Raw genomic sequence first — 27,310 nt, forward strand, 5'->3', positions numbered from 1 at the left:
ATTTTTCAGAATCGATGATTGGTGACAGGTTTATTATTTATTAGTAAGCAATAAGCGAAAACACTCTACTGGGTAATGTTAGGTTACTTGGTTATATTTCCTGCCAATTTATAGGCTGACCTATGACTCATCAGATCGGGGCATTTCTTCTGAACTTTACATGCCACTCAGCTGCAATCCTTCATCACAGCAGCTAAATATGCCAGGATTGCCATTCTGCTAAACATTCAAACCAAAATCACTCTCGAGTTATGAAATGGGGTTTTTATGAGAGGTTTAATTCAGTCAGTGGACTCTGATCCTCTCCAGAAAGATATAAAGGATAAGTAATGGTCTGACAGAAATAATATTTATCTCTTCCATGAAAAAAAAATTTAAAAAAGAACACACTAACACAAAGCCAACAAATGATAGCTAAGAAAGAAAGCATACTCTTCCTAAAGAAAATTCTGATAAAACACACACACACACACACACACACATGCACACGCACATGTACGCACACACACATAAAATCTCAAAGCTGAAAAATAAGCTAAAGATGATAAGGTGTATTATAAGTTCTAAAATTATTTTAATCAAGAGCTACATATTTATACATCTCCATATTAACCTAGTCAAATTGTGAGTTCTTCTTGTACCTGAGGAAAATATGCTTTTAGTTAGTCGTCTTCTCTGTCCAGAGTTTGCACTTTTTTTTTCCCTTGCAGCCAGCTTGAACTCCTCTCCTCAGACTGAAATTGGGTAAGATCAGTTTTTATCTCACTGAACCCAACATGATAAAATCATGCCTCTGCTGTGTTTTATTAAACCTTACTCCTATGTCACCACGTGGAAGTTATTAAACCTTACTCCTGTGTCACCCATACCCATGCACCAGCACTCTGGCTGGTCAGTTTGTGGCTGCCACAGGAATAGGAAGGAGATGGTCCATCCTGCATGTGAGTACCACAGGAGACCACCAAGTGTGGGCTGATGGCTGGGGCTATAGGCCTTTCTCCGTCTGGGAAACCCAGCTCTCACCCTTGGTGGATCAAATTAAAACCCTGAAGCCTGTAAATCAAAGTCCTCCCTAGTTGTTCCTTAGCTTTGCACCCCACTGCTGTTCCACTGCCACCACCCTTAAACATACCCACCTTGGGCTAGGGGGCTGGGATGGTTGTTCCCCACTCTAATCAGCTCCAGATGGATGGTAAGTTTCTCTCCTGAATCACTCTGTAGTCTGCAGATTCTGGGCAGGTGGGGGAGTCTGTAACCTCTCTGGAATGCTATGAGAGGTTCTGTGAGCCTGGACATTGTTCTGCAGGGCTGGTCCCTAATGCCGTCATCCCACCCTACGCTCTCCTAGTTCTTATGATCTAGCAACTCTGAATTTATTTCTCTAAACACACAACTCCTGCCTGCTTAAAGCCATGTCCTTGTTCTCTGCTGAGAAAAACAGCTGGCTCTCTTTCACCACTAGAAGCACAAATCACTATCTTGAATTATCATAGTCATGTGTCTGCTGACTTGTTTACTACCTTCTCCTGGGCAGGTGCTCAGTAGAGTAGGATCATCTCTGTCCTGCTCACCAGTGGAATTCTCAGAGCCTGTAGCAGGGCCTGGCCTGTGAGAGGTGCTCAATCAGTATTTGCTGAATTAATGAATACGTGAATGAATCAGCTTTCACTGTGTTTGGAGACCTAAGAAAGACTCTGATTTGGTTGTTGTAGACCACAGAAATCAGCCTCCTGATAATCAGAGTTTAGGTTATATGTTCTAAAAGACCTAAAAATCAGCTATCAAAATACATCCTTCAGGTTCTATCCTGTCTTCTGATGTATTACTGTGATTCTCTCTCCTTCGGAATACACACCAGTCACCTTTCAGAGCTATTAATCCCTCCCGCCTCCCAGTCTCTGTTGTCCATCCTGCATTTAAAATGTTTACCACATGCACTTCCCTTGCTGTGCATGCCAACATCAGTTCTGGAAAGATGTGGGGGATAAGGACCCTAGGTTGCACTTAGATGATGTTGAAGATATCCACAAAACTCATGTGATGTGAATTGAGATGAAATGGTTACATGGCTTCTTTCTAGCTGGTGGCCATTCTTTCCCTTGTCTCTGAAAGCAGAATCACTCATACATGGTATATCACATGTCAAAAAAAATCTGAGCCTGTGGTCTTACTTCTACCACAGTGCAAAGTCCCCCCAAAGGAGATGGAGCGAATGCCTTCTCTTCTTAGTGACTCCTCCTCAAAGGTGGCCATCTCCTCCCTCCATGGCACTCCATGCCCCTCCCTCCCTCCTGTGTGTAAGGGTCCTAGACATCTTATCTTCTTGGACAAACTTCACTTCCAGGACCAGGGTCCTGTGCTCATTCCAAGGGGAAGAGTGTGGGAAGCTGAATAGAAGAAGCATGGAGATGTGGTGAAGACTAGCAACCCCATGGTGACCGTGGCCAGAGATCAAGTTCAAACAGCGTGAAGGAGAGCCCGTTAAACAGGAAAGCTTCAGGCTGCAGGTGCTCCCTGCCCACCTCTCTTCTTTGTGGAGAGAATTCATCATTATCAATGCCCCTCTCTTCCTTTGTCTCCAGGTTCTTCACATCCCTACAGTGAGGAGTGTGACAGCTAATGGTGAATACTGGGACGGAAGCGGGTGTGTGCAGCTACTTGCTGGAGTCCCTCGGCCCTCCTCCTGTAAAATGCATGGCACACATCTCTGCCTGAGTTGGAGTGGCCACATTCACTTCTGAGTTTGGAGTTAAGAATGCCACTTTGCTGTAGGTATAAACCATATCTCCACTATGCCCCTTATCTCTTACTAAGATAATGTCTTAACCTCCTCTCTGCCTTCTCCTTTTGTCTTTTTCCTCAATAAAATGAGAACTCAGGCAGGAAAAGAAGGGAGCTGTTTACATAGTGGGCCCCTCAAATCATGACAATTGTCAATAGATATTCACCTTCTTTCCCTCCCCAAACTCAACTAAAATGACAGCAAAAAACTCAGAATTGGTCTGTAAATACAAAGTAAATAAAGAGGGATAAAGCTTCCAAGAGATTATTGAAAATTTAATTGATGAGACTAAAGAAAATTAGAACACAGACTCTGTTTAAAAAGATACCGAAAGAGATGAAGCAAGGTGCACTGCAGGTTCTACAGAAGTTTGGGAGACCCGACAGCTTGCAATGGGGGATTGTTGCATATCTACAGAATGATTGGAGGTCCCTGCCCACTTTAACGTAAAAATAATCTTTCCCATGGCAAAAACAATAAAGGTGAGCTAGTTCCAGGTGTAGTTATATTAAAAATTGACCTCCTCCAAACACTTTACACTCATTAGGATATTTATTTTGAAAAAAGAAAAAAAGAAATTAAATGTTGGCAAGGATATGGAGAAATTGGAACTTATATGCACTGTTCCTAGAAATACAGTGCAGCCGCTGGGGAAAATGGTAGGACAGTTCCTCAGAACCTTAAACACAGAATTACTATGTGACCCAGCAATTCCATCCTCAGTAATATACACCCAAAGGGATCAAACAGGTACTTGAACAGCCATGTTCCCACCCACATTATATACAATAGCCGAAAGGTAGAAACGACCAAATGTGTACCAGTGGACAACAAATAATATGTGGCCCTACCATACAATGAAATATAATTCAGCTAGGAAAAATAATAAAATATTGATGCGTGCAACAACATGGATGGACCCTGAAAATATTATGCAAGGTGAAAGAAACTTAACAACAAAGGACAGCTATTGCATAATTCCACTTCTGTGAGACACCTAGCACAGGTAGTTACACAGACAGAAGGTAGAAGTTACGGGGGTGGAGATCATAGGGAGTCAGTGTGTAATGGGGACAAAGTTTCAGATGGGAAGGAGGAAAAAGCTCAGGAGACAGGTGGTGGCAATAGCTGCATCATAATGTAAATGTGCTTAACGGCACAGAACATTACACTCAAAAGTAGGTAAAACAGTATTATTTATGTAACGTGCATTTTATCATGATTTTTTAAAGGACCAGCCAGACAATGGGTTGCTAATCTCCAAGAGACGTTAGACCTCAGTGGAAATGCTGAGCAGAGCAGAAAAGTCTCTGCAGACTCCCTCTCAGCGAAAGTTCTTGGATAAGGCCCTTGGAAGGGAGGTGGAGCAGCCCAGGGGCCTGGCAGGGGTAAGGATATCTATTCTCTATGCTCCTTTCAAGGAGCTGGGATCATTTGGCTGAGTAGGATATCCCAGTGTGGGACAGTGGTGAGTGGCTCAGGAGGACACAAGGCAAGCTGAGTTTTTGCCAGTGGCTCTTTATCCATCCTGTAAGCAGCTCTAGAATATGAAGCAAAGACAACACCTTCCCAGTGAAACGCTAGAAACCCCGTACTCAGGTTCTGTCAGTAACAGCCAGCACTTCAAGAGAAACTAAGGGAATGACTGATTATTCAGGCTTTGCCCTGGAAATAGTTTGGATGAACACCTTTTCCAAATCAAGAATTAAGAGATCATTATTTGAGAAAATCATTTTTTCTTCCTGAAAAAACCTGACAAAGTTATAAAAGTTAAGTCTAGTAACACATTTAATGAAAAGCCTTTTTCTGGAAAGAATAAATGTTCATTATGCACTCTATTCCAAAATGATTTAGTCCCTGTTCCATAATAACCTCGAGACCGATCTGCCCTGGAAGCGCTATCTAAGTCACAGGTTCTCAGTCTGGGCTGCAGACAGGAATCATCTAAAAAGCCTTAGAAGGCACTGGAGCCTGGCTTCCTAACTCCTAATCTGTAATTGGTCTGGGTGGGTTCTGGGACTTTACAAAGCCCCTCATGTGGTTCTAATATGTGCCCACTGCTGAGAGCTGGTCTAAATAAAGGAAAGCAATTTCCTAATCACTGTGTAAGTAGATAGATCTGCAGATGCAGCAATTCAAATAAGATGTTTGTGTGAGAAACTCCTGACATCCTTGGCAAGATACTTTTTCCAACCTTGTTCTCAAAAGCACTGATACATAATAGTACCCAAGAGCCCTTGTTTGAGACTGGGTCACTTAAAGAGTGCTAACTGGAGTCTCCGATGCTAAGTAGGTCTTTGTGAAAAGCCTGACGCCACAGTGGGGCTCCTGCATGCCACAGCTGCTGCGATTGTTTTCCACGGAAGATGCCCACCTTCACATTGGGACAGATAAACACAAACTCCTCTAATTCAGTAATCAGGACAGATAATTGCATCCTCTTAATTGTTTTCTTTTTTTCCATCTTAGGTTCACATTGATGGGAGATGGTAAAATTAGTCCACAAGCCATGAGAAGTTTGCTACTTTGCTGATTAAAGCCTTAATTGATTCAGAATGTTTTACAAATCAATCCCTGTGAATTACTTCAGGCTCAGGAAGGCAGCTTATAAAGAAGCGTTAGCCCCAAATAAGGCTGTTGAATGAGCACCAAGTTAGCAGACACCCCTTCTGGTGGAGACATTCAAGTTCTCCCTGGTATGGAAATGAGTCTTGCTTTCTCCCATTTGTGTTCAAATTACTCATTTCATTTCTTTTTTGGTGGCTCCCAAGCAGCAGGGGGTGAGCTGAAACTCTTCAGTTTGAAGCATGCCAGCGCTCCCCAAACCCAGGATGCCGGCTCAGTGATTACTACCCTCTGCCAGCACTATAGCAATCAAGCACAGGAGCAGCTTCAATTTTACAAAGATATCAGATGAAACTACACATGAATTCTGTTTAAACAAGTGTGTGCGTGCATGTGTGTGGCTTAAGTAACTGGTAGAAAGTGAGCTTTGATCAGTATTCTTTCCTGATCTTTATGCATAGCATCGCATTGACCTTTATGTATAATGTATTTAGACATGCAGTAGGTTATTTAAATCACCCCTTTCTCAGGAACATTAGACTGCTTCCAGTTGACACTGGCATCTGTATATCTCCTCTTTGTGAGTATGAGCAACTATTTCTTAGAGCCGTGTACTGAAGGGTTATGGAGTATGGGATTTATCACTATAATAGATTCCACCAAAATGTTTGCCAAAAAGCCTGTATTAATTTATACTTCAATTAACAGCATTTCAAAAATCCCATTATCTTGTTACACTGCCCAACACCTGATATTATTAAACTTTTTAAATGTTTGACAATTTGGAGAGTGAGAATTTATATTTTGTTTAACTTTGGATCTCTGGTAAATTATCTTACCTGAGAAAACAGTTTGAGTTGAAGTTTTCTGTTACTGAAGTCTGAAACAATGAACTGACAAGTAGATTTTATCGCCTAGGCAGTGCTAGAGGCTCGGGCCACAGGAAAGAGCCCTGGAGATATGGGGAGAAGACACCTTGGAAGTAGACCTCCTGCCCAGCCACCTGGCTCAGAAAAGGAGCCTGAGATGAGTCCTTCAAATGAGCCCTTTCCCAATTCATGGACCACAAAATCATGAACAAAAGAAAAAAAAAATCAAGGCTGTTTTCACCAACTAGAGTTTGGAGTCATTGTTACACTAGATAACCAAAGGAAAAAAAAGCTGCGCCTTCCCTTTCCAGTAGCACAAAGCTATTATCTTTATGATGTGCACTGACACCTCCTGGGGAGATCCTCCTTTTTCTTCCTGTGAAGCATTCTTGGTTCCCAGGATGTGGTGTAGATCTACTTTTCCCTAGTTTTCCTGCTGAGACTCTGGGCCTGATGTGTAAATATAAGAAACTCTGAAGGATGACTGAAGCATCGTCTGGAAAGTTTTCTACTTTCTGTCCCCATCCTTCCTCTCCAGAGAGGGAGTTCTTGCTTTGGTGGGATTTATTGTGGAACTGCTTCAATTTATTTGGGAGCATTGTACACACATGTACTAGTGAGATGCATATTGTCTTGTGCCTTTTAAAAAGGTGATATCTTGTTACATTTACTGTCTTGCAATTTTCCTCTTCTCCACACAAAACTACATTTTGGATGTCTAGCCACACTCACATCTGCCTCTTTGTCCTTACCTGATCCATTATATTCTATAGTATGTATATACTATGGCTTATTGGAACACTTCCTTTTAATTTTAGAATCAATTGACAAGTTTCCCGATTATACTGAATTTATAGATGTATCTGGGGAAAGTGGATATCATCATATAATTAAGTCTTTCCATTCACGTACCTGGTATATTACTCCTTCTGCTCATCTTTTAAGTCTTTATTACAGTTCTACAGTTTCCTGTACATTTCTTACTGGGCTTATTAAAGAATGTTTAAAAGTTTAGCTTGCTATGGTGAACAGGATATTGTAATTTTTTTTTGTAATTATATATTTCTTTTGAGACAGAGTCTTCCTATGTAGTGTAGGCTGGTCTTGAACTCACCATGTAGCCCAGGCTGCCTCAAACTTGTAGTGATGGTCTGCCTTAGCCTTCTGAGTGCTGGGATTGTAGTCACTGAAATTACATTTTTCTAATTATTCTTAATGAACAGGAAAACCTTGACAACCTTAAACCTTATTTTCCATGTCAACCTTATACCTTGTCATCTTTCAGAATCCCTCATAAAGCCTAATAGTCAGTTGACTGCAACAGGAGTCCTTCAAGTGAGCCCCTTCCCATGGGTTTTCCTTGTTTATGGTGACATCATCTGACATAATGACATCTGGTCTCTTTCTAATCTCTACATCTCTTTTTTACTTTTGTTGCCTCTTCCTCTTCCTCCTTTCATTTTGTCTTATGACACTGACTGTGTCTCAGCACAACATTACCACAGATACCTTTGCCCGTATCTAGACTTAATGCTTCTAATAATTTCCCACTAAGCAGTTTCCAGTACAATTTTGTGAGATGTCCTCTACTTAATTAATATATTTTCCTTTTACACTCAATTAGCTAAAAGTACCTATTTCAATGGTTGGGAGGTTTTTTTTTTCTTTTTCATAATGTAATTCTTAGCCATCCCTACAATTTTGGGGATTCAATCTACTTGGTGATGGTACATTAATTATTATTGTTATAATTTCTTGCTGTATCCTTCTCTTTTCAACACCATTGTCCATTTTAATACTGTTTCCCTTGAAATCTAATTTCTATTATATTAATATTGCTAAGCATAATTACACAATCAACATTTGCCTGACATGTTTCCACATGCTTTTACTTCAACCAGTATCATTAAAAATTATGTAAATCCTGTAAAAAGTGTATAATGTAGCTGTTTTTAAAACTTTATTGAAAGGCTCTGTCTTTCAGAGGTAGGTTTAAATTAGTCACATTTACTGAGATTACTGATCTGTTTGACCAGACTGATATTTTATATGCTTAATTTTCCCCGATTCTAGGTTGTTTCTTTTCTAGCCCTCTTCCTCTGTCTTCACTTGCACTGACAAGATTTTCTCCATTATTCTTTTTCTCTAGTGGCCTGCAAGCTGCAGTTTCAAATTCCATTCCTCTACTGGCTACCTTTAAATTTTTAACATTTATTCAAACTTATTTTCATGTATATCTAGACTTGTCTTCTAGGTGCATCTTTCTGCTGAACAAGATAAGAATATTAGTAATGCTTTTTCTTCATCCTCCATGAAGCACAACACATGCCTCCACTCCCACCTGTGTTTCCCCCAAAATCCCACATCCCTGGCTATTGAGAGCTTTTGGATCATTAATTGATAACTATTCACAATAAACCTTATTTAGACTTAACAGAGAGGTTCAGTGAATTCTTTGTTCATTATCATTTCATTTGTGTACACTTTTCTTACTGTTGGAATCTATCATTTATTAATTCTTTCAGTCTGTAAGTTGGCAAGTGTCTGAGTCTTTGAATCCCTGAAAAAGTCTTTACTATCATTATTTCACTTTGATCTTTGGGAGAGGGCAGAGTTCTACATTCTGTTTCACGTGGAAGCTTGACTAAGACCCTGCTCACTGGGGATACTGTATTTAATTAAGTTTGTTTCTGTTTTACTGACACCTAATGACCCCTTTAACTTGTCTTCCTTTATTTATGGAAACTGCCTCGGATTTCTTTGTACTATATTCTCTTATTATAAGAAACTTGTCAACAGGTAAAAGCTGGTATTTCTGGCTCTATCTTCTATGTTTATTAACTTAAAAATATTACATCTCCTACTCTAGTTTTGATAGATGCTAGGAGAACTCCTAAAGTTGCTCTTCAGTTGTATCCACATTCTTATTCATTCTACTTAATTTTTACTTCAACAAGCAATGTCCACTTTCTAGATTACCGATTTTCAATGGTTGGAATGTGTTTCTGCATCTCTCCTAAAATTATAAGTGCAGCTTTTCAGTAGTTCCTATATGCTTCCTCTGTTGCCTGTTTCCTTGCATAAATATTCTTTGTTGAGTGTGTCACTCTATGGGGTTGGCATTTCCCACTGTCTTATGATTCTCTGTCTTGTGCTCATTCATCTTTCTCTGGAAGACTATCTACTGTGTCTGTGCCCTGAAGTGAGAAGACAGGAATGTGTTGCTGGCCAGGGTGCTCATCCAGATAACACTCTGGGCCCGCATGCTCTCCTTTCCTCCTACCTTGGCAGAGAACTGGCCCGTCTCTTTGACTAGATTCTAATACTCATAGCTCTTACCAAGGGGCACACATATCTACAGCTACAGCACGGTGGAAGGGGGAAGCACAATACATGCAGCATGTGGCAGAAGGAGCTGCAGGAGCTTAATGACCAGCATGTGCACTGGTCCCCCTGTGCCCAGGGTCTTCTGCTTCCAGTGTCAGTTCTTTTTTTTGTAGGTTTCTTTTCTATCCCATATCATCTGCTCTTTCTTTTGTGGAATTCCTCATAATTCCACTTCATATTTTCTATATTATCTCTCTATATGTCTATCTGTCCCTCTCACTGTATCTTTTTCTATCACTTCTATTATGTGAGATAACAGGGGAGACTGCAGCAGGTGCATTCATTTGACATTTGACCAAAAATCTGTTAAACAGTCTTCCGGTATTTTTAGAAGATATTACAGAAAACACTAAATTGCCATATTTAAGTCTTCTAAGGAAAGCAGTTATGTTGGTACTTTTCTCTTATTGCTGAGACAAAATACCTGACACTCCAAATTAAGGAAAAAAAGGTTTATTTAGCTCACAGTTTGTGGAGGTTTCAGTCTGTAATCAGCTGGTTCCAAGGCGGGATGGCATGGTGAGGGGTAACACTTCAAGGCAGCAAAAGACACAAAAGCAACAAGAGCAAAAGAGGGACTCTTTTCCTCCCTTATATTGTATGCTGGCTATCCACCCACACTGTCTCCATGCCTTCCTCTTCCACAAGCTCAGGATGTTTACAAAGTGAGGACCCTGGCTCCCTGCTGAGTCACATAGTTAAGCTTCTAAACTTCTCAGTTTTCAAGTTGACACAATATATCATCCATTACAGTAGGTATGCAAGTGAGGTATGTTGCTCCAAATTTTCATAAACAACATATTTCCTAAATTGCATTCCATTCTCCTTGAAAGGTCTACCTGTTGGCCTTATGGAATATGATCACTATGTTATCCTATAATAAATAATCATATCACCTTGAGCAGTTAATGGTAGACAATGGTAATAAGTATTGAGAATTTGGGTAGGGATATGAGAAAGGGAAATAGTTTACATATACCAAGTGTCAGCTGTGTTTCAGTTCTATTTATAGCACCTAACTTTAGGTAAGACATCTGAGGTCTGAAGCATGTGGGTAACCTTTCATTAATGGGACTAGGAACAGAGTTGAGATTTGAATGGTGGACCAATGATTCCAAACTCCTCATCTACCACAGCATGCATCATCATCTATCTCAAGCTATTCCCAGGGGGCATAATAATCTATGTCTCTTATTTTCAAATTGAGAAATTTGCTAAGATTCATATTTTGAAATAAAATATGTGCACATTCATGCATATATAGAAAATTTAATTACAAGAATTTTCTGACAGTTCACAATCTTAAAATTCACTAGATTACACAGACATGGACACACACACACACACACACACACACACACACATAATTTTAAGACATAGACCAGGTATAGCTGTGAGGTTAGTCAGCTCTATTACCATATCCCCTGTAGCTGCCTCTTAATAGAGTTCCTCCAAATCTGTTGAATAAATGAACAAATTACAGAATCTACACATAGGACCACATTTTTTCCAGGATTAGTGTGAATCATAGATTTATTTCCAAAACTTCAACCAAAAAGTCAACATACAAAAAGGTATTGTCCAATGGCAAAGAATCTCTTATCCACACTGGCAGGTAGGAAGACAGAACCAATCAGCTGAATTACAAGTGAACATCCTGCCTTCATTTAAGATGACTTTCTCAGGCTCTTGGGTAGGTGATTATTACAATAAAGGTAGATGGAATATAAAGATTAAGGAAACATGGGCTTTTCTTTCTTAAAATAGCATGTTCTAGAAGTAATTGTCAAGGACAAATTTTTTTACACAAATAGTACCTCCCTTATTTTTTGCAACACTTCTGAAACTGACATGTGCCTAATTGTGATGGGTAATGACAGCAACCTGTCCCCACAATGCCACCATGACTTCCAAACACAGAGTATCCTTCAAAGGCTTTGTACCATCCATCTCTCTAGACTTGCCTCTTTTTAATTAACACATAATAATTGTACACATTTATGGCCAAGAGTGTGATATTCTAATAGGTGTATTCAGTGTGTACTGATACAATCAGGGAGACTAGCATTATTCTTTCTTTATATTTGGAGTTTTTGAGCTCCTGTCTTGTAGTTCCTCATAAACTGTAAAAGAGGTTATTGTGAACTATGGCAGTTGTATAGTGCTATACAGAACTCTAGCACTCATTCCTGCTTTCTAGCCACATTTTGTCACTGGTTAAAATCCCGCCTTGGAACCAGCTGATTACAGACTGAAACCTCCACAAAAGAGCCTCCCTCTTTTCCCATCTCCCTCCATACTGCTCAGCCTCTAGTAATTACTATTCTACTCTCTTCTGTTTTGAGATCAACAATTTTAGCTCCCACAGATAAGAAAGAACATGCGGTATTTGTCTTTTGGTGCCTGATTTATTTCACCTGATGCAATGTCCTTCTGTTCCACCTATTTTGCTACAGATTACAGGATTGTATTCATTTTTATTGGCTAGTCAGTTTTTCATGCTTTGGGGTATTAGCCAGAACTATTTCTAAAAATCCAAATTTCAAAATGACTTAAATAATCGCAAGTAATAACAAGAGTAGCCCACACCTGTGAGTAGGCCATCATCACAGGAGGGGCTGAGACTTAGCAGTGAAGCCAGTAATCTGACATGGTTTCAGTAAGGATGGCCTATGAAGTGCAGCCTTCTGTCCAGTGCTGGCCCTCCTTCTCTTGCTATTCACCCCGATTAACTCAGCGTCCACTCTGAAGCAATCTCTCAGTGCACCAGCAGCATTAAATAGTGTAAAAACACAATTCAAATTCAATTTTCCTATCAGGAGAACATTTTTCTCTTATTTGTCAAAATCTGTCATGAGTATGAAAATATACTACTTTATTTATAGATCATATTCTTTAATAAAAACACTTTAAATCTTGTTTTTCTTCCTCTAGGGGTGTCTAAAGCTATTTAGCCATTTAGCTTCAATGTCCAGTTCTCTTCCAAAGGCCATTTTTTCTGGGTTTAACCTCATTTCTACCTACCAGGCAGGTTTACTGGTGAGCTGTGTAAAATCACCAAAAGGCTTCCCCATATATCACAGGCACCAAGCTGCCCAACACCAGCCATGCTGACTGGTATGCAAGGCTCTTTCTAAAAACACACATCCTTGCAACACTTATATGATTGGCATGTTTTCCAATCAAAGATATTATTGATCTCATTTATTATTCCCTGAGGGTTAGTATGTTTAAAATATAGATTCAGGAAAGGGAAAACCTGTGACAATGTGAGAACATAAACACACAATACAAAAAAGCATATTATGCTTCCATTTTAAAGACATGGGACTATTAAGTATAAATTAGTTTGAAGTGGTATTTTAAATATATTGAATACTTATAACATTAACATGAGGCAGAAATTAAATATCTGTTCCTTAAGAAAGATGAAAATAGTATAATTCCTTCATTTCAATGTTATTACCCAGCAAATAATTCAATTTACAAAAAGGACTATCATGTCTTCAAGAAAGACACTGTCTCTAAAAGCTTATTATTCAGGGTAGATAGTATCTTTGTCTGCTTTTAATAAGACTTAAATGAATTTTAATAAAATAGTAATTTTCATTCTAACAAGTTAAAATGCCAGCATATATTTTATGTATGTTTGAGTTTTTAATCATGTGCATATAGGATTTTTTTTAGTTAATCTATCAGGTTTAGTCAAGAACTCAGACAATTCTCAGAAATTAAAAAAATAGGTGTCTTAGTTTCCCTAAGACAATGACAACTAGAATGAGTAACACTTTGCTGCACCCCAGGCTCTGGTATACCTGCCTTCCATGCATTTACAGGTCCTTCAATGTGCCCCCCCACCCCCCATGAGCTAGGGTAGGGCTATTGCTACAGCCATTTGACTGATCGGGGACTTGGAAGCAGAGAGGAAGTTTCTGCAGCTTGCTGGCAGGTAGGAGGCGGGACCCAAGCAGAGGCCTTGTGTCCCCGGGCTGCCATTCTCCGCTCTGTAAGACATCATCTCCTAGTGGGCTATGATTCTAGGGCAGCTGTATGGAAGAAATACACTTTTAAATACAGAAGGAAACTTGTTAACCACATCCAGCAAACTTTACCAGGCCTCCAGCCCGTTCACACTTGTGAACTATTGGTCATTCCCATTTGTGAAAATACATGGTATTATTCCAAATTTCTGAATCCTCTTTCTAGCAAAGCTAGTATTTTACTGTGGTGCCAAGCACTGCCTTAGTAATTAAAGGTCTGTCAGCTTTTCTATCATAAACATTGTATTTGAGCTTTGGAACAGTTTTTTTTTTTAAAAGATTTATTTGTAATTTTTTGAAAGGAACTAAGATAGGTACAAAACAAGAAATAAAAAGAAATGAATGATCTTCCTCCCTCAAAGACCATTGCTGTGGTAAGGGCAATGGCCAGACACTAGCAGCATCCCAATCTGTTAGCAAATGTGCATCCTCTCAGAAGCATCTCTCAAAATGAGTCCTGCATCCTGTTCTAAATTCAAACACATAGTCAGGGTGAGGTTTAACAGATCTTCCAAAGTCATAATATTTCCTTGTACTATTTCCTGAAGTAAAAAAATTACCCTCTGTTTTAACAAGTTTTCCGCAAAAATTATATGAAGACAAATAAATCAATTCTCATATAAATATCCAACAAGTTTAATTCTTGACATGGGAAACTAAAAATTCCATTCCAAACTCCAGGCATTGTGTTTGGTCTAAAGACACAAAGTCAAAGAAGAGGGTGTGGCCTCAAAGGAGCTTGTGGAGCTTGCCAGGAGGGAGGGGCCCAGTGCTCCACGATGGGTATCAAAACCCAGCACAGCTCAAGCTGGAGGAGTGGATGTGACCTCAGAGAAGAGGTGATGCGTAGGCCTCTTGGAGAGGGGCAGGCAGAAATGAGGGGTGAAGGCCCTCCAGGCCAGGCACTTAGTTAAGGAAGAGAGTATGGGAGTGTGGTCTTCAGATGAGGGTACTGGCTCCACAGGGTTATTTGTGCCTTACGGTCTTTCCAAGCATGGCAGATTTAAGAGAACCAATTTCTGCATAAGTAATGCCATACATCCCCCTTCCCAAAACTATCCAAGAGGTCCTCTCAACTCCAGGCCCTTCTATCTCCTCTTTCATGACTGCCCTACTTTAAGAAGAAAAGGCTCCCTGACACCAGCATGGATCCCAAGGACTTGCCAGCCTGGACAAGGTACCCTGAGCAAGGCATGACTGTGAGAGAGAGGGCTGAGTGTGCTTAGAGAGCTCCAGACAAAGGGTTTCTGGATTTAAAGAAATCCTCCTGGACACCAAAACTAAGGAGCAGTTCCATCGGAGCACCATGACACAAATGCTCCTGCATCCGCATCAACTAGGGATGCCATTTCAATTAACATTTTATGTTTATGAAGTCTGTAGTATATCTATGATATTCTGCTCAATTGTATCCTAAAAACCATCACCATAATAACAATACAGAATTAATTTTTTAATGGAGTTTAGGGTCACTGGAAATAAGAAATTTCACATGCAATTTGTATACATACAAATATGCTCATGGGTATATATGGGTGAGTACCTGTGTGGATGAGGCAGGTATATACTTGATATGGTGGTCAAAAACATTTTTCAAGCATAAAAATGCTACATTTCAATGAAATTCTGGGAAAGGGGAACATCGGTATATCACCACCATTTCCAATCATCAAAGAAAATGTTTTTCCACATACTTTTGAAATATTTGATAATATCAATTCATTTTACTATTTATGTATTCCAGGGGATCCATTCATAAGAATGATGTAATAGTTTCATTTTTAAATGTCACTACTTAACAATAAATATTCCTTGCAACTACATACATAGAAAATTAATCTCCTATTTTAAATGTGCAAGGGTTAAATGGCTTTCAAAAATTATTTTAGGAGAAATGGTAGCAAAGTACCTGAAAGGACTTAGTCTAGCAGTAGAGGGTGAAGTGTGGCAGTGGGGACAAGGAGGCAGTGTAGCTGAAGAGCCCTGAGGAAGTTGAAAGGCTGTGCCTTCCAGTTGCAGGTACCTCATTCGACACTTAGCCTTTGGCCTTGGCTACTATTTCCTGTATAACACTAAAGTTTAACTTTAGTGAACACTAATACATATAAGGACTACTATTTCATAAATAGAATCAATGCAATTTAAGAACTGAATGGACCAGGTGGAAGATTTAAGATATATTATTTCAAGTTTTATGATGATCTCATCGATAGAAAGTGGTCTGGGTGAGAAATAACGACTTCTCTGTGTAGATGTTGAGCTGAAGATCAGTGGGACAGCTAGACTGCAGGAGTGCATGTGAAGTCATGTGGAGGACTCCAGCAAACATGGCGGACAGGAACAACAGAAAAGAATGGGGGGGCAGTGCAGCGGGTGACAAAGCTCCTGATGAACAACATTGCATGGGAAAACGGCAAAGGCAGAATCTGAGGAAAACTTGTGTTGGAGTTGTCAGAGATCTAGGAAACCTGGGGCTGGGGATTTAGCTCAGCAGCAAAGTGCCTGCCTGGCAAGTGCAAGGTTGTGAGTTCGGTTCCCGGTACCGGAGAAAAACCAAAAAAAAAAAAAAAAAAAAAAAAAAGAGATCTAGGAAACCAGAGGTTGTGGGGGTAGCAAAGAGGATAGCCACCTCTGTGATACAGCCAATGAGACCAGTACCAACACAGATCTCAGATTTGGAGTTAGTGACCTTTCATCTGTGCTGACAGTTCCACCAGGCAACACACAGGAAGTAGCCAGTTCAAGGTTTAAGTAGCCTAATGTTGGGAGCTTGGGGGGTGGGGGAGGCACAGGCTACTATTGACTTTCATGGGGGAGAAGGGAGTCAGGGGTCTTCTGGTAGGAATCAGGACCAAAGACAGGACCATCGAGCACAGTGATACAGTTTTAGAGCTTTCAATGATAAACAGCCCACTGCAGCACACATGCTATGGGCTCACCATCCCTCCACTGGCCTAAGTAACTGCTCAGTATGTTTATGGAGTTTCAGGTAAACCTCAAACAGAAAGGACAATGTGTATGGAGGAGACAGTGCAGAGAAGGAGAAGTTTTAGGGTTGCAAAGACTTACAAAGGAGCAGCAACACTCCTCTGGAACAGGAGGGAGCCAAATAGGAAAGAGGAACTGAAGGTCACATCCTGCCCAGATGTGAGGAATTTATACAGTGGCGAGTGGCCCCCTTTTCTGAACAGAGCCAGAAGGCTGAGGAAGCAAGGCTGCAAAGAGGCTGGGGAGAGCGGTATGCACTAAAACATCAACTGTGATAAAAGATGAATGCTCTACATTATTTTCAGAAATGACCTATCAGTAGATAATCAAATTCCTTAAACTAATGTCCTCTCTTTTTCAACTCAGAGGCCGAAATTCCCTTAGCACATTTAGAATTCACACCTTATACTCTGCTTATTTTCATGCAATAAACATAATTTATAGAAAATCTTTACTGAGATCCCTTTAAACAGCATATTTGCTGCATACCCAAAAGGGCACGCCAGTGCACTTCCCTCTCCCTGGGTGTGAGTGTACATACGTGTGTTGAGTATATGTCCTCTGGGAGCTCTTTTATTATTCAGTTCTTGAAATTAAGAAAGTGTCATTTCTCAGCAACCTAAACTTTTAGTTAACAAATTCCTGGGACTCTCTTTCCTTCCTCCATGTGCAAGTTACTTCAATCATTTACTTCAGTTAGAAATACATATGCTTATCTTGAAATACAAATCCATCCTTCTCCTTTAAGTAACCAGGAATTGGGTCTAACATTATTAAATTGGATTTTTACAAAGTTGTATGTAGGGAAGAAGCTGAAGTAAAATATTATTTCTACTGAACTTATTCTAGAAAAGGCAATTTCAATGTTTATACTGATGATTCAGCCACTTTCTAAGCATACCAGTAATTTTCTCTATTCACTCATATGTTATTTTATTTTTATTATTTTTTGGCTCATACAGCAAAATATTGTTCAGTGTTAAATAAATGCACACTGCAAATGAATTTCTTTTTAATTGACTAAGCTGTGCTGGCAGGGAAAAAAAGAAAGGAAAAAAAAATAAAGTTCAAACACACAGCATCTTGTCTTGATGACAAAGGGAGGCTTCTGTTTAAGGGCCACTGTGCCAAGAGGTTTGGTTTGGTTTATTTGCGGTACTGAGTACTGAACCCAGGGCCTTTGCACAGGGCTACACCCTCTACCCTTTTTAAATTTTAAAGTTTGAGACAGGGTTTTGTTAAGTTGCCCAGGCAGGACTTGAACTTTTGATCTGCCTCAGCCTCCCAAAATGGTAGGCTTACAGATGGGTACCACCACACCCCGCCAAGAGTTGGTTTTTAAGGTCAGTTTCTACCTTGATTTCCAGCTTTCCTAGTGTGTTCTGTACATTAAATGTCTCACCAGCACACACAGCACTTGCCAGCTTCAGGGTGTCTTGCCAGCTAAATGATGGGCTCCTCCCTCTACTCTATTCACAGGTTTTGCTAACAACTTACATGGCTTCACATGGGTGTTTACTCTCGCCTCTCCCTCCACCCTGAAGTGGCTTTGTCTCCTGACCATGTGCCTCTTTCTCTGCTGTCTTCAGCTGTGCAGAGCCATGTATCTCTTTCTGGGCCATTACGCTGGATCCCCTCCTCTGAAGCTGTACCTCTGGATGCCTGTCCCACCTTGCCTCTCTGGACCTGGCAGTTAAGCTCCAATTTCAAATATTTCATTTTTTATTTCTTGTGTGATGACAGATGTTCTGTTGAAATATACTGCAGTTAATAAAGTGCCACATTATAAATCCTTTTCTTGGAAAAAATATTTGCTGAGTGATAATTTGATTAATCCAGGAGATTCTACTAATAATGGAATTTGAACACAGAATTGTACATCTTATAAAAATTAAGGGTCTATTTAATCAGATCCAATCAGCTGTGTGGTAGGTAAACGGACTGACTTCTTGCTTCAAGGCCTTAGGCAAACAGCAAGGTTATGTGTACGGAACAAGGTTAGAGAGCTACTGTTTGCATTAAGTGGTTTGTTTTAAAAGTGATTTCTTCTCTTCTCTTCTCTTCTCTTCTCTTCTCTTCTCTTCTCTTCTCTTCTCCGTCTGTCTCTGTCTCTGTCTGTCTCTCTCCCCTCTACCTTGTTGAAGTTTTAGTTAGGAAAGTGAGTTTTTCTTCGGTGCCGTACACTTGGATCACAATTCCCTGCCATAACAGAGATGAATTTACAGGGAGGCGTACATCTGTGGAATATCTGCAAGGACATGGATCCCAAGAGGGTCCCAGGAACCAGGTGAGTAGGACCTGGTTGCACGCACTCCTCCTCTCCTGCCTCCCTTTTTCCCTAGGTGATTACTACATTTTGGCCTTCTGTGTTGGGCTAAGATGTTCAGTCCATAAAAGACTTACATAAACCTTTGTATATATTCTTATATAGCTATTCTCTAAATACTGTTTAGTTTTGTTGGGCTCATAACACAAAAGTTTGGAGAGTATTTGGTTCAAACTCCGCATTGCACAGATGGGAAACTGAGGCTGAGCTCCAACAGCCAGACAGCATCATTGTTCCTGGGGCTTCATTGTAAGGTGAGCTCTCTGGGAATAAGAGACAGGCTCTGAGTCCTGAGGCCCCTTTACAATGGGGCCTTTTTGTATAACAATGTCTGAGTGTCCATGATAATATTGTTTCAGCTCTAAAGGAAACTAATTAATTTTCATCAAAAGCATTATGAATAAGAAATCAGATGAGCTGCAAAATGAATTAAAACTATTAAAGGAATATCTCCAGTTGAAAACAGGTTGATTTTAGTTATTTTGGAGAAGAAAGGCTCAAGTCCTATTTTGCAGGTGATGGGACTTTAACAATTCCTTCTCCACAATAGAAGCCTCTTTTTAAAATAGCGAGAGACAAAGCTAATAAATCATATTCCATCTATAGTTATAAAGCAGACAGTTTGAAGCCAGGAAATTCAAGCCTAGAAGACAAAGCAAGTCACACTATGCAGAGTTTTGTAGTAAATATGTTAACACATAGGTGAGGAAAGTGGTTCTTGTTTTCCCTTTTGGGTCACCATTAGTTTCCACCTAAAACGTAAGACCTAAGATTAGGATTCAATCCTAATCAAAGCCTGGTGTTCAGGAATCGAGGCTCTGGGAAGGGAAGGGCTGTATTTCTGTGTCAGTTGGTCCTAGGACTGCCTCTCAGTGAAGCAACAGCTGTGAAGAGGGGGACAGGGTTCTATTAAAGCGCTAATGACATGGAGCATGGGGTCATCTGAATGCAATGCACCCTGCCTTCTCTGTCTTCCTGAACCTGGCCTTATACACACTATTTCTATCACCCAATGGGCTGCCCTTGAACTTGACTCACCTCAGACTTGCAGAAGTTGACAGTGTTTGGTTTATGATGGGCAGTTCTTGTTCTGAGTCACATGGTGCTTAGTGTTATTTGGGCCCAGAAACTCATTAGAATGAAGTGCTGGTACTTCTCGAATAATGAGCAGTTCTGTGCTATAGAACAAATCTCTTGCTCCACAACTCTAGGGCCCAGAATTGCAGCTCTGACTGTGGCTTGCATAGACTCACACAGCATCCTACCCAACAAGAAGCCTCAAGCGCCATTAGATCTGCTGGCTCAAAAGACAAACAAGCTGGAAAGTTTGTATCTGGATCTCCTGGCAGTCCTCTATCCATCTGCATAGTCTCACCCCAGACCTGACAGTCTTCTGAGTCACCATTCTACAGGTGGTGTGAGGAAAGAAGCAAACCACTTCCCACTTGTGTGCGTTAACTAGCACACACCTGAGGGCCCCTGTAGAACAAGGTGTAGAGACAGGCAAAGCTCATGCCGGAAGTTTCAGCAGCACCTCTCTCATCAGGCTGGGCCTCTTGGTATTAAAGTCTTAGCCATATCTCTAAATTAACTTGAGGCTCAGTATGATGTAAGGTTGATGTGGGTTCTCTCTAGAGCAGTCTTTCTCAAACTTTAGAGTCACTCGGAATGCTTGATTAAATAAAATTCCTAGACCCTACTCCACAGACTCTGGTCAGTGGGTCTGGGATGGGTCCTGAGAATTTTCATACCATCAAGCAGCAAATGATGCTGATGTTTGTAGTTTGGAGACTTTGCTTTGAGTAGCTCTGCCATTGAACCTCTGAGTAACAGAAGTTTGCCACACAGCTGTAGCCTAGGAACCAGCTGCCTGAGCACCACCTGAGATCTTATTAGAAATCCTGTTTGTCCACAATTTAATGTGCATAGGAATAACCCAAGCATCTTGTTAAGATGCTGAATGTGATTCAGAAAATCTGGAAAGAAGCATAGCCTCCTGCATTTCTAACAAGCTCCCAAGATGGTGTTGCTACTATTGGTCCAAGGACCACACATGCAGTATATCCAACAACTTGCTGCCATGGCTGTATATCAAAATCACCTGGGGACAAAAAGTCCTAGCACAACCCAGATACCTCTCTTGAGCTCTAGCACTAAGAAACAGTGTTATATATTTAAAAGATTTTTTTTATCTTGTTATTTCTCTTCCTTTTGATGATGATGACTACATATATTGGGCATGTCCTCTTTCAAATATTGTGTGACTTACTCTTGGCTTGATTTTCCGTATACTCTTTGTCCAAGCAACCCTCAGCTGGATTCCTCCCTCACTAGTTCTCTTCTCCCACCCAACCCACTTCAACTTGTGTTTCAAACTAAGCATACACCTCTAATTACCACTTTCATAGAACATGGTCTTCAAATATTTTTATCCAAAAAAGAATTTTGAAAAATTTTATCACCCTCACTTATTTGAAGTTTATATTTAAGGGTTTGAATTGGATTTAGAAGCCAATGTGATTTGGTATCTAGTGTAATCCACTTAAAAATCTCCTTTCAACAACTGAAAATTGCCTACCATTCCTTTTTCTCCTGAAATTGATGCACATAATTTTATTTGTTGTAATACATATGATGCTTGAAAATATTTTATTTATCATTAAACCACACCTTTCAACAAAAAAATCACAACTTAAAAAAATTTCTTTTTTTTTTTGGTTTTTCTCCGGTACCGGGAACCGAACTCACGACCTTGCGCTTGCCGGGCAGGCGCTTTGCTGCTGAGCTAAATCCCCAGCCCCTAAAAAAATTTCTTGTGACCACAAAACTCTAAGTTTTAAAACAATTCTGGGTTGGTTCACTACCATTATAATCCTTAACAACAAATTAACATACATCAAGACAAGTTTTGACAAATAATTATTGAATATGAAAAATAAAATCTATTGGAAATGCATCTCTTAATGAGATGAATGAGACTGTTCTTTTTTAATTAGTTCTTGTATTCATGGATGAATATTACTTCCAGATAAAATGAAAAAACATTCAGCATCAATTTTATTTCTACTCTTTGCTTTTGTAAATGTATGCATGGAGAAAACTTCTTTTCATAAATGAATAGATAGAACAGAGGGAGTTTTGTTCTAACAATTTCATTCAATTCTTTGAAATCACATGGATTGCTATGTCCAAAATCACATAGTAATTCATCAGCAAAAATTAGTTTTAGTGGTTTTTTGGCTGACAACTTGATTCGGTCCTCCTTCAGTTTTGCTGAAAGCTAAGAATTATAAGCTGTCTATCTTGGAAGGGGATTTCTTAGCCAATCAGTGAGGTTGTCCACTTTCTCAATTCTTATTCCAATATTTGAAATTATCTTTTTGTAAGTCCAGAGTAAAGTGCCAACAATGATCAAGGTTTGGTAAAGAAATGCTTTTCTTTTGAAAGGTGGGGAAAAAGCAACTGTGAAAAGAGAGAAGAGAGAGAACTCCTGTCTCCACTCCAGACCTTTCTCAGCAGATCAGTTTGGGGGAAAAGTACATATATAAGTTGAAACTGATTCCCTTAAAAACATTCAAGACTGAATACAGCCAGAGTGAACTTTAAATCATTCCATCTAACTTCTCACATAACAAAGATTGATGCTCAGACTGGCATTAAGGTCTAGAGTTAATATCTGATTAAAGGTGATACTTGAAGTCACAAGAATGAATGAGATCTCCAGTGGGCGGGTATGGAGAAAAACTAAACAAAACATCACATGGAAGACTATATAATGGCAACTTGTTCCATCAAGAGGTAAGGAGAACCACAAGGAGCTAAAAATACCAAAGGCAAGGGTGTAGGAGAAGAGCAAGGAGATGACCAGTGAGAAGGTGTTTCAAGAAGCTGAGATGGAGACAGATTCAAGTAAGGAAAAGTTAGAAATGCTTCACTGCAGTCTTTTAATCACTTGTGAAGTGAATATTTTCTGAGTCCTTTCCTGTCATGCACTCTTCCAGTTGCCTGTGGAAATAAGAGCTAAAAATCCCTGTCCTTTTGAAACTTAAGTTTTAAAGGGAGACAAAGGCCCACATGATAAATAAGGATTTTTGGAATGAAGCTGCATGAAAAGCAGTCTTGGTGGGGACACTGGCATTGAAAAAAGGAGAGCAAGTGACAGGACAGTAGCTGTGACAGGCCCTAGTCACGTGGAGCACTGTTTTCCCCAAGTCCCTTCTTAATCACCTCATTGGTGTAGCTCTCCATAAAAGAAAAGATTTTTAAAGAGTTCTGCTAACAAAGCTTTTCAGACCTTGGGAGCAGAATTAATAGCTCCCTCGCCTGTGCTTCCTCTATGTTGTCTGCATAACTCCGCTGCATCTGGCGCTGGGCATACCACTCTTCTCCTTTGTTCATGGGTCTGCCTCTCCCGAGCACAACAAGAGCTCTGAAAAGCAAGAGCCACATGCTTCTTCATCTAGTTTCCTCAGCAACGAGCACAATGTCTGGTAAATGTTCAGTCTTTTCTGAATGAAATATCAGAAATGAACTAAAAATTTGCAAAAGACTGGGGGAGGAATCACACATTGAAACAAGAGTGTTGTATTATAATTTATTTGACTCCCAACAAAAGAAATTATAGGGAAACATTTCCAGGTGCTGCAATCTGCGTACACATAGAGAACAGTCTACGTGTTCCAATATGGGCGCTGTTTCTGTGATCATGATGATGATGTGTTTGCTGTTTTATGCATCCCTGGGTATTCTTCCATGTTGGAGTGATACTGAAAATACTTAATACTTATTTAAGTATTTAAATAAGGGCACTACTCAGTCAATGGGAGGGGGAGGGGGGCAGCTTAACATCATTCTTCAGGAGCAAATTTAAGAGGTGAATATGAGCTGGGCATAGCAGCACACACCTATAATCTCAGCACTCTAGGAGGCTGAGGCAAGAGGATCACAAGTATGAACAATGCTTGGAGAGTTTAGCAACTTAGTGAACTCTTTTCTCACACACAAAAAAGAGTGGAGATGTAGCCAGTGCAAAGGCCATGGGTTCAATCTCTAGTACTATCCACCTGAAGTGGATATGATCAAGCTAATTTTAGTACTAGAATAGGGTTCAAATACACTGACCTGCAGACTTGCTTCCTAGGTTTTAACCAAGAACATAGTGTCATGATTTTTAGAACTACTATAATTAAGATGAACAAAGAAACAAAAGGTCAAAATATTTGTGTGATGTTTATAATAATATTAATATTGCATAATTTTTCCTGAGGCAATTTTCTCAATTGAGAAGTTTTCATGAGTAAAGAAGTGCAAAACCACATACTTTCTGAAATGAATAAATAACCAAAGGTTAACCTATGCATATGGTTTCTATACCTAGACCATGATGATTAAAGAGGATGAATAGGAAGGAAGAGGTTTGAATTCTCGAGCACATTTGTGCTGGAAACTTTCCCAAATGACATTCAACCTTCTCTGAATTAATAAAACCACAGGAACATCCTGGCAGAGAAACAGAGGGCAACAATCTTTCTAGGAAAGAGACGGGAGCAGCGCAGATGGGGATCCAGCCAGAACTTCTCCTGCCTCAGACTGCAGTGCGCAGTCCCTCCCTGCCCCTGCCACCACCCAGCTCTTACTCCTGAGTCTACAATGGCAACCAGAATGAAAGACATTTACCCTTTCAAGGGTTTGGCTAGAGCTTAGCATGTCTGATTTTGTAACTTCCCAGATGGTCATTACGGTCCCACACTAAGGTGAACCAGTGAATTTCCAGCTCTCATTCTTATGGTTCTATACAATTACATAGAATGACAGTCTTTGGAATCCACCTTAAAAGAGGCTACACCCATTTGACATATCTAGGCAAATGAGCAAGTTGCACTGACAACCCATGGTCACAGGGCTTCTTGTACCTTCTATGACTGCTCTGAATATATGAAGCCACATGAGGCTGGACGAGCAGAAGATGATGTGTGTTAAGAGCCTATTCCTGGAGGTCATAAAAGGTGAGAAGGCACAGGAAGAATAATTACCTGGAGTAACAAAGAATCACAGGCAGAGACCATTGCTAAGTACTCATTAACTAGAACACACGGAAAAAGCTACATCTTCAGGTAAATTTCTGGCTCCTATTATTTTTGATATAAATTCTACTTCTTTCCATCTTGGATAACAATGTGCTCTTGGAAAAGTGCAGGGTCCAGTACCGACTCTGACTTTGGTAATGGACTACAGACTTGCTAAGTGGTTTTTCACTGTAAAAGATACTTTACCTAATTTTCTTAAGGCTTGATTTAATATTCTCAACCACATTGTAAAGATCTACAATTTTAATTACCTGCTGTAATTGCCTTCTATAAGAGCCAGGGGAGCATCATTTACAGTGATCAGTAATAAAACATTATGACTAAGTGCTAAAGGTAGAAATGAACTATGATCAAAGGTGACCACTCGTCAGCTGTATCCACTAAAGTAGCAGGCTGACTACTTTTCAAAATGATTTCTAAAATCAAATCCAATTCTGCAACACAAAGAATCGCAACAAATAAAATAGTGAAAGTCTCTGGGGTTCTAAACTAAGCCATTTAACTGTGTAAGAGTGTGCAAGCTATTCCTGTGGTTTATTTCCTCATCTGTAAAATGTGGATAATATAGACTTCAGAGTTTCTTGATTTTAAAACCAAAATCAAATTGAGGTTCATATTTTTAGTGGAATATATTTGTGCTTTGAACATGGAGTTGACATACAACAAACAATGACTGTTGCAACTACAACATCCTTTCGTTATGCTCTGAGCCAAAGTATATCTTCCATCCCTTACTAGCCAGCTTGAATGAATTTTCCTGTTAGCCCAGACAATGAGGGCAAACCTTATAGAGCTTTTAATGATACAAACAGCCCACTGCAGCACAAATGTCACAGGTTCACCACCACTGGCGTAGGAGATATGAGGTCTACCCTCAGCACAAATTCCCTGCCATTATTATAGCAGTTGGCCCACCTCCATGTTCCTCCAAACCAGAAACTCATATATTCTCTTTTTTTCTGAAAAGAGAAAGGTGCAAAGACAATTTAGCCCAGCATGTCAGGCAATTTTGTTTGAAAACCTCAAAAATTCTGAAAGATAGGAAACTAAACAGATGTGCCTTCATTAGCAGCTTCAGAATACTGAACTCACTCATAAAAGGAAAAATAATACTGGGGAGGTTGGAGTAGAACTGTTTAGCCTAGCAAGTAAAAGTCAAATGCCAGGGAATTAACTAGGGTTGTCATTTGTATTAGACTACTGAGTAAACACACTTTCCCCAAGAAAACTACATTTACAACTAACAACCTGTTCTGTGGCCTCATATCTACCAGTAAGCATTACACTGTTTAGGATTTCCCAAGACCAATAATGGATGTACAAGTTTATAGAATGACTTCAAGGAAAATTCCATTTTTTTTACCATTGTTTGTTCCCTCTAAAAGTTCTTATATTTTCTTATCAATCTCAGTGGCAGGGAAGAGAACAATGCATGTGCACGCAATGTCCAGAGCCAGGAAAAAACTGCAGGAGCAAGTTACAATGCAGATCTCTCTCAGTAGAGCGTACATTTTGAAATGTCGTGTCTATTTATTAGAAGACTGCAATGAAATTATCTTAAATTCCCTGTCATCTGAATTCAGATATGTGGTTGTTGGTTGAGTTTGAGAAATCAGATCCTAGAGTCAAGGATAAACATTACTAGGGCTACTTCAAGTTCTAGCCCTAAGACTGCTACAATTAGCAGATACCCATGCTTCAATATCTGAGTGTAATAATTTAAATTGGTACATTTAACAAGAGGACAGGAGAGAAGATGCTTCAGAGGCATTATCGTAGCTGAGATTTGTGGAGGAGTTGATAAAAAATCTGATTAGTGAAATTATTGCTGAATGATAATCTGTGCCCTTAAATAATTACGGCATAATAGGGAGAAGTAAATGAATATTTATGGTTCATTTCAAGAGTCCAACTGGCCAATTCAGCCTGGTTAGTGAATTCTCCTGAGTGCTTACCTTATTCCCTGGGTGGGGTTCACTCCATATGCAAAAGCTACTCCAGTGCTCAATGTAAGGGAATGCGGCCACGTGCGGGCTTTGTAAACCCAGCAGGACCCATCATATCTTACTTTATATCCTATGTGGTATCTAATGCATGATAGACGATAATAAAATAATCACCATATTATTTTGTTTTTTTTTGGTTTTTCTCCGGTACCGGGAACCGAACTCACGACCTTGCGCTTGCCAGGCAGGCGCTTTGCCGCTGAGCTAAATCCCCAGCCCCCAATCACCATATTATTGCACATTTAATTTACTGTTATGATG

At 39.9% G+C, this 27,310-nt stretch overlaps 1 protein-coding gene across 1 annotated transcript in view; it reads right to left on the minus strand.

Moving 5' to 3' along the window:
* Window positions 1-27,310, minus strand: part of Sdk1 (sidekick cell adhesion molecule 1) — a gene marked incomplete at its 5' end in the record, with an annotated part of 870,484 nt that overhangs the window by 324,372 nt on the left and 518,802 nt on the right.

Source organism: Chinchilla lanigera, unplaced genomic scaffold (genome assembly GCF_000276665.1).
Source record: "Chinchilla lanigera isolate Chin_1 unplaced genomic scaffold, ChiLan1.0 scaffold00059, whole genome shotgun sequence".
NCBI lineage: Eukaryota > Metazoa > Chordata > Mammalia > Rodentia > Chinchillidae > Chinchilla > Chinchilla lanigera.